We start from the raw sequence: 5,981 nt of genomic DNA, 5'->3' as shown, positions 1-5,981 counted from the left end.
ATAGTTCAGCCAAATATGCTCTTGGCAATTAAGCTGTATAACAAGAGACTAGAAAAAATAGCACACATTTATATTGCTACGTGTCTCTCATCACTGTTACAGTAACATTTCTTCCAGTGCATAGGATGTAAATCTCTGTTTTCATGTCTTTATATTGGGGACATTCCAGAGCAGGATCTGTATGAAGCTTATTCTATGCTGGTATAAATCCACAGGCTTTAGGAGAGTTACCTCCAACCTACTCTGGTACAAATGGAGAGGATATTCAAATCTACAAAGCTCACAAGTCCATATAAGCTATCAGCATGGCTGTGGTCATTTAGGTGAGGAATAGAGCTTTGGGAACCGTTGCTTTTCTCCCTATTCTTTTTAACTGCATAACTCCTCTCTCTCCCTTTGCTCTTGCATATCATTGCTTTTGAGGGCCTAGTGGGAGGAGGGGAGAATTACATTGTTCCTTCTAAAACCTGAACAGGTGCCCCTCATTGTTACCAAGTCATAACTCTCTGAAACCACAAAACAAGTAAAATTTACCACTACAGTTTATATTTAAAAAATAGTAGAAAAACATCAGCCTTGTTGTATGAATACCGATCCACAGGTCTAAAGGAGACTGAACAACAGTAACGTTTCCACTGTAGGGACTCTGGACATAAAGGAAGGTGGACTTTTTCACAAATAGTACTATTCTTGGAAAAGGATAAGAGTTGATTGCTGTGATCATCGTTGTAAATCTACTGCACGTGCTTCTAGCTATGCAGAAGACATCTGGATATCTCCCAGAATTCTGAGGGATCCAAAGACCTTCGTTGGACGTGACAAATTGAAGTGTAGGGTACTAACACATGTGAGCAAAGGTGTCACACTCTGGCCCATTATTTGGGAATGTAGCAGGGTTTTTTTTAAACCATAAAACAAACATATTGAGCCAGGGTGGATCCAGAGGAGGTGGAGTGGCACAGCTGCACTCTTTCTGATCATGTCTCAGGAGCAGCAGCTGGGGATTAAGCATGTGCCTAAGGAACCTGCATCAGAGCTACCAGGGTATTGTTTGAAGTGATCTACCTAAATTCCAGGATTAGGTTACAATGGCCCAAGTGAGAGGAAGACAAGACTGAGAGCCAAAACTTCTAGAGTCTGACCAATCTCTGCCAACAATTGGCCATTGTAACACTAATGTAGCACTTCAGTCATTTCACATGTGCCTTACAAGCTTGGTGCAAAAAACAGTGCTGACAAAACGCAGTCTCTCTCAGAAACACGAAGTGAGCTGCTGGATTGGTAGAGCCAGCCCATGTCAGAGGCAGAATTCCCAGTTCCAGCCATCACTGCGAGACCGCAGAGCCTCTAGGCAAGTGACCTTGCCCCATTTTCCCATCTAGAACATGATGGATCAATACCTGTCTATTTGACAGGGCGCGAGTTTTAATTGATGTCTCCTTAGTTCTCCCAAATCACCTACATTTAAATGTGCCAACTCGCAGAGAGTCTTGCCACAAATGCATACACAGCAACTACAATATTTATATTTTGTGTAACCAGGGTACCTCAAGCTCCCTTTAAGGGTACCATGCCATCTTGCCCCCAGTATGAAAAGGTATATGTTCTCATCTGGTGCCCTGAGCCTGCTCCAGTGACGCCTGCAGCTGCTTCTCTGAGGACTGCCACTGCTGCTGCCTCAGGCAGCCCCTGTGCCAGCTACCCCCACGCTCCCAGCAGCATGCTGTGCTGTAGGCAGATGCACAGACAGAGCCATGTGTCGCAACCCAGCGCATCAAACCTACTCCTCCCATGGTCCCAGGGCCAGAGAGGGGCCGTGTGGGCAGTCACTAGCCTATAAGACCCTGTAGGATCAGTCTCAGTGGTAGGTAGTATCTTTGACCCCTCAGTTACAGCTGGGATTGGGGGGGTGGGCAATGGAAAGGGTGCAGGGAGGTTAGGTTCTGCCCCAAATGCTCTTACCTGGCCCCAGCTAGATCAGTGCTTCTAATCTTTTCAGCCTCAAGGCTCCCTTCCATATCTTTTCTGAATTTAGGTCCTAGCTCAGTGATGCTCAGCTTAGGTGCTATGAAATTCAGAAAAGACAGGGAGAGGTGTTTAAGCCTAAAAAGGTTGAAAACCACTGTACTGGATGTTTTCCCCTCTTACACTATTAACATTTATTTACAACCTCAATTTCTAGAATGAAACGCTTTCTCTTGAAACTTTAAAGGAAGTTTCTGCTACAGGTAGTGCCTGCCACTGCTACAGGTAGTGCCTGCCACTGCATTCTAATATGAACATCTTTTTTCAGTCTCATAGCAACTTTGTAGTTCGAGCATGTCAAAATTTTACCAAATATCTAGCAATTCTGAATTTTGTTTTGCCTACAGGTTGACATTAACTAAAATCTTGGTTCCAAACAGAGTTTATTTCTGAACTTTGCAACTCTAGCCTTCTCTCTAAAAGAAACCTAGACTGGGTCCCATCTTTTGATTTATAGCTGGGGTTAATAATTCATTGAATCATAAGAAATTAGAGCTGGAAGGGACCTCAGAAGGTCATCTAGTCCAACCCCCAGCTCAATGCAGGACCATCCCCAACTATATTGTAAGTCAGTGAACCCCAGTGTCCCTCTATTCTCCATATTTCTGTATTGTGTGACTTTCTTTCAAATATTTCTGTGACTTAAACTTCAGCTTTCTCTCTCATTTTATTTTCTCCATTACCTCTTCCCTTAACATTTTCAGTCCTTTCAGAGGACAACTAGAAAGGGGTATTATGGTATAGCTGTAAAAATGCCGGCATTTAAAAAAAATGGCCTTAGCAGACACCAGCTCTTTTGATCCTGACCCACAGATGGTTTCCCATAATAATCTTTGTTTTTGAAATGTGTACTCTGTCCCCTCTCCATGAAATTTAAAGAATGCCTACTATGGCAATCTTTGGCAATAAACAGTAATTAAATATTAGAAAAGCTAAATTAATACGCTTGTCTCACCCACAAGTAAATACTATTAAAGATCTGTGCATCAAGTTAAATAATTGCTTTTTTGATAGAAAAGGAAGAATAATCACTAGCAGCTTTTGAATTACTAGCTTTGAAATGGGGGATGTAACACTATTTTCCTCCCTGAAAATTGCTCTAATCTTATTCTTTCTTCTCTGTTCCTTACAAGCTGAATGATAAATAGGTTTAATAGGTCTGGCAGATCGCAAACACAGAGGCAATGTAATGACGGGCTTTCCATTAGTTACATTAGCACAATGTGTTTTTGGAATTTCAAGAGGAAGCTACAAGCAGATTGAGCTATTATAGGGTATTTCAATAAATCACATAGCATTTTGCTTAATTAAGCCCCTTTTAATAGCAAGGTTGGAGATATGGAGAGAGATAGGGTTAGCATGAAAAGGATTGACAAAGGAGGCAGGCTTTTTAAATTCTTCCACCCCACCTGATAAAATAACAGCTGTGACCATCTGCCCCCAGCCAAAAAAAGAAGAGCCCTTTCATTTCAATGGGATTGATGACAGCAGTAAACATTACTCAAAACACCTGCCGGCAAGTGTTTACCTGATTGGTGTTCCAGACTGTGAAGATTTCAACTCCCTTTTGAGCACAACAGTCAGCACTGATGCTGACCTGTGGTCCAGCCTGCTCCTCCCACCAAGCTTGGGTCCCACTGGAGGAGAAAGCTGATCCTTTCTAAGAGGGAGCACCACCTATCCTGACTGTTTGGTGGGAACAGCTGCTCCATTTTTGCCTAGCTCCATTTATTTCCCACCAAAAAAGACTTCATCCTGCTGTAACCTCTTCAAACTGCAAGCTGGCAGCCAAGCTGGTATTTCTTCCCACTGTGGGCGGGGGTGAAGCACTGTATTTATAGAATCATAGACATTAAGTGCTGGAAGGGACCTGGAAAGATCAAGTCCAGCCCCCCTGCTCTGGGCAGGAATACACCTGAGATCAAATGATCCTAGCAAGAAGACTGTCTGTCCAGTCTCCTCTTGAAGACTTCCAAGGTCAGGGACTGCACCACCAACTTGGGAAGTCTATCCCAGATTCTGGTCACCCTTACCATAAATAACTTCTTCTTTACTGTGGCAAAGTGAGGCTCCCCAACTAGCCACCATGGTAGTTTCCCCACTTGCCTTTGGAGATACCACCAACCTGTCTCACCTGCCATGCCTTGTTGTTAATTAATCATGATATTAAGGTGGGAGGCTGCTCATTCTTGCCCCGATGCCAGGGGGCGCTATCTGCAACTCCATTCCTTCCCTACACCACAGCCCAAGTCTCACAGATGGCATCCAGATGACACAGTGCTCCCGGCCTATAGCCAGACCAAGCTTAGGCCTTGTTGTCAGGCCTCAGACACACTTACATTTATACCGCCCTCCTCTCACACTCCACCCTCTCTCACAGGGTCTCTTTCATGCATCAACAACTTATGCTACCTTGCTCCCTCTTGAAGCAGGCCCCTTAGGCCATAGGCTTATCTAGTTCATATCTTGGGTGGCAGATGTACTGTCTTTTGGGCCTCTCCTGCGACCCTCACCAGGGTAGTGGCCAGCCAATTACCTGATTTGGGTCTAAGCTTGCTCTGGCCCCTTCCAGGGGCAACTCTATACATATAAACATACTGGGCCCTCAGCCCTCTGGTTTCCTTCCCCTCCACTGGGGCTCTTCACCTCCACCCCCTTTCTGGGGCCACCCCTCACCAAGGTGTTCTTATCCGACACCACAACTGGTGCTCCAGGGTCTCACAGGGACTGTCACTTCCCCCCTGGAGCAGCAGATCATTGTGCTCTATAGGTCTTGCTTTCAACCCACACTCAGCCTCCCAGCAGTGGAGGACTTACCGGGGTCAGGCCTTGCCCCTTGCTCTTGGGCTGAGCCCCCTTTACTCAGCCTCTGGCCCAAACTACAGCCTCAGGTGTCTGGAGGCATACCTTGACCTACTCCCCTTCACTTGGGGTTCCACATTGCCCCCTTCACTCAGGGCTACTCATCTCTGTCCCCCTCACTGGGGCTCCACACCACCAACTTGACTGGGGCCATGGGGCTTCCCTCCCTGGTGGGCTGAGGTGGCCATAGCCATGCCTGGCCCCAACTCTTGCTCCACGGGGTCTTGCAACCCACAGGGCTCAGGTGGCTGCAGCTGTGCGTGGCCTCACTACCTCTGATGTTATGCAAACCCACCTGAAGGTGAGGGCTAGGGTTAAGGTGCCCCTTCTCACCTTTCACTGGGGCGATCACTGGCCTGGCATTTCCCAGGGGCTCCTGCATCACTGAGACCCCCACCAGGCCACCCACTCCTGGCAGGGTGCAGTTTTAGGTCATGCCCAGGACCAGAAGCCTCCTAGCTATCCCCTAGAGCTCCTGCCCTTACATCCAGGATGCTATGAAGCCTTAAAGCCAAGCGATGTTACTGCCAGCAGCGAACTACCCTGTTTATATGGGCAATGAGAGGTCTAAAATGGCCGCCGCAATCAAGCACCTGCTGGCTGCTTGGCTCTGCTCTTGAAGTGGCAGGCACCAACAGTGCCCTGCCACACACCTCCCCTCTTAAAATAGTTCCTGTGGGAGGTTTCCCCTGCTGCTCCTCCAGAGGAGGCTTCCCTCACAGCCTGTGAGAGCCCTTAAGTGGCGAGCACTCCCAAAGGTGCTCCGCCACACACCTCCCCCCTTAGAATGACATTCTGGGGGCTTTGCTTGGCTGCCTTCCCTGCTGGCTTCATCCCAGCTTACTGCAGCCCCTACCACATGGCAACCACCCCAAAGGTTCTCTGCCACATTTACATCCAACCTGAAATCATCCTCTAATAATTTTTGGCCATTGCTCCTTGCCCTCCCCTAGCATGCCCTAGTGAACAGTTTTTCTCCCAGCTCCCAATATTCACCCCTTACATACTTATAGATGGCCACCAAGTCCTCTCTCAGTCTTCTCTTCCCCAAGCTGAATAGTCCCGGATCTCTTAGTTTTTCCTCATAAGGCTTG

The sequence above is a fragment of the Gavialis gangeticus genome, unplaced genomic scaffold, assembly GCF_001723915.1.
Source record: "Gavialis gangeticus isolate Ggan-Ray unplaced genomic scaffold, GavGan_comp1, whole genome shotgun sequence".
In the NCBI taxonomy this organism is placed as follows: domain Eukaryota; kingdom Metazoa; phylum Chordata; order Crocodylia; family Gavialidae; genus Gavialis; species Gavialis gangeticus.
Note: the sequence above shows the minus strand (reverse complement) of the source record.